Genomic DNA, 3,011 nt, shown 5'->3' with positions numbered 1-3,011 from the left:
TAAAAATAACATTACACATAAATTTTAAACCTCCAGCTAGTGACTTAGTAACCATACACTGAAAGTTGTGAAATGTTTACATCTTCATTACATAATCCTATGCTTTATATTTTGGCAACTAGTTGCATTTTTAATTACTTTGCTACTTTCATGAGTCTCACATTTTAAAATCTTTAGCTTTAAAGACACTAAGATATATTTTAGTACATATAAATCTTAAAAAAATTATATGAAGTTCTAGCATTCGTTTTTTAAATTTGTAAGATACACTAATTGTGTACCAACATAAAACCTTTGAGAGTTCAGAGAAAAACCTTAATTATTATCCCAAATTTTTCTTTAATGGAATTTGTTAATATATATTCTAATGAGAATAAAATCACATATTTATAAATTCCTTCGTATCTTCTTCCCAAGCTTTTTTGGGGAAATGACTACACTACCCCATGGGTTTCCTGGGGAATGGGAACCACACTGCAGTGACACAGTTCATATTAGTTGGCTTAACAGATGACCCAGCCCTTCAAGTCGTTCTCTTCTTCATCATCCTGTGACCTTGTCTGGAAACCTCAGCACAGTACTCCTTATCAGAGTCTCTCCTCAGCTCCATCACCCCATGTACATTTTTCCGAGCCACTTGGCTTCTACTGACATTGGCTACTCATCTTCTGTCACACCCAATATGCTTGTCAGCTTCCTGGTGGAGAGGAATACCATTTCCTACCTTGGGTGTTTCATCCAGCTTGACTCAGCTGCTTTCTTTGGGACACTTAAGTCCTACCTTCTGGCTGTTATGGCTTATTCAACCAAAATGTCCACTCATGTCTGTGTTCAGTTGCTTATCGGAGCTTACACAGGTGGTTTTCTTACAGCTTACTCCTGTACCTTTTCCTTCTTTTCTTTTCTTTTCTGTGGACCAAACAGAGTCAATCACTTTTTCTGTGACTTTACTCTTTTAGTTGAACTCTCCTGTTAGATGTCAGGGTCCCCGCAGCTGTTACCTCATTTTCTGCTGAAACTGCTGTTGTGATCACAGTGTTAGTCATAGCTGTCTCCTACACCTACATCCTCATCACCATCCTGAAGATGCACTCCACTGAGGGCTGCCAGAAGGCCTTCTCCACCTGCACCTCCCACCTCACTGCAGTCGCTCTGTTCTATGGAACTGCCACATTCATTTATGTGATGCCCAAGTCCAGCTACTCCACTGACCAGAAAAAGGTGGTGTCTGTGTTCTACACTGTGTTGATACCCATGTTGAACCCCCTCATCTACAGTCTGAGGAATAATGAGATTAAGGGAGCTCTCAAGAGACAACTTGTTAAGAAAATATTTTCTTAGTGTTGTCTATTCTTTTTTTAGAGTTTGATATAATAATGATATTCCTTGGACAATAATAAAAGAAACTGACTATCTGTGGTTGAAAAATATGTCCTGATAAATATTTAGTAAAGTGTGGAGAAGTTTATTTTTTTATTTTAATTGTGTATATTCTGAGATCAACTAGCAAATTATAGGTTCATAGTAACATTTAACAAATTTCACTTATAATTGAGAACTGATATATGTGTTTCAAATGGAAAATCCATAGAGATCAGGGAAAATAGTAAATGACCATGGTAGCAGATGGCTTCATGGGAAGGGAGATTGTATGTGGAGATATAAAGAGGGGAAGGGAAATAATGGAATATGAAGGTTAAGTAAAGTAGTGAATGGGTGAGCAGGTTAAGAGGGAGTATGGGGAGGGATAACTAACTCAAGCTCTTCAGAAAATGTCATATGGAAATCTACAACTATAGAAGCTTCTTAAACATACACATACACATTTTAAAACAAGATTAAATAATCACTCTATAATGGGGGGGGCATGCTCCTACTAGACACCATAGGCATGCAAAGAAAAAGCCCAATGAGAGTAATGGACTCCCTCTTTTGAAACTGTTGACCAAGGTTCCTATGGCCCCTCAAACTGTGCTAGCCATTGCCTCTGCTCCTGGTTACCGACCAGAACTTCATGAAAATACCTTACTGCTGAAGATACAGCATATGTGAATTCTGGAATCAATAAGGAAAAATCAAGCTAGTACTGACTTCAAATCTTCATCTCTATTAAGTAGCTTTCATACTGCTGGAAGGTGTTATGCTAATGTTACAGAAAGTAAGGAGACCAGCAGACAAGTTAAGGTGAAGGAGAAAGAGTTTTATTCATACTGGCTGACTGACACCTAGATCACTCCATAATGGTGCCAGCCCCTAGCTCAAGTTTTTGGGGACAGTTATAGTCAATATATATGTGAGGAATACAAGCAAAATTCATGTGTGCATATGTGATAATTAAGTTGTATATAACATTTGGTCATAAAGGTTACAAGAATGCAGTAGTTTGGCCACTAAAGACTTCAAACACTGCCCTGGGGGTAACCACCGGGAACACAGAAAGGTTCCTGTTAATCACCACCCCCCATTTTTATTTCTTATCTTTGGAACTTTCAAGTCCCAAAGTTCTTAGCAACCATTCAAATTGCTTAGAAACCATCCAAAGACTTATTAATATCACATTGCAAGAGCTTTTAGCAACTCTTTGATGCATTAGTATCACATTGTCAGAGCTTTTAGCAATTCTTCAATGCCTTTACTTTCTATCACACAAGCTACCAGAAAAAGAGGGTTATCCTCAAACTTGCCCATGTCTGAATCCCGTGAGCTACAACATCAACTGTTTTAGCAAGATAGTCCACCAGTGCAATGATGGCCTGAATGCTATGGGAGGAAAGAACCACTTTCTGATTGTATTTGAGGTCCACTTCACAAGATGGTGTTCATACCTGACACTGATATTAGGACTAGGAATGTATGACTAGATAGGTCACAGGAAAGAGTCAACTAATATTATTTTGCTAAATAGACATAGTATTAAATCAACTCCTAACAACTTGTTGTTATGCCCATAGAATAATGCATCTTTCCACTTTTACCAGAGAAGCTTTGTCATGCAGCAGATGGTGATTAGC

General features: G+C 38.0%; 1 pseudogene; it reads left to right on the top strand.

Moving 5' to 3' along the window:
• The first annotated feature begins 446 nt into the window (after window positions 1-446).
• Window positions 447-1,341, top strand: LOC103732407 (annotated as a pseudogene).
• Window positions 1,342-3,011: the final 1,670 nt, after the last annotated feature.

This window comes from Nannospalax galili, unplaced genomic scaffold (assembly GCF_000622305.1).
Source record: "Nannospalax galili isolate Female #2095 unplaced genomic scaffold, S.galili_v1.0 scaffold2155, whole genome shotgun sequence".
Classification (NCBI taxonomy): domain Eukaryota; kingdom Metazoa; phylum Chordata; class Mammalia; order Rodentia; family Spalacidae; genus Nannospalax; species Nannospalax galili.
The sequence above is the reverse complement of the archived record's forward strand: the minus strand, read 5'-3'. Positions and strand labels throughout refer to the sequence as shown.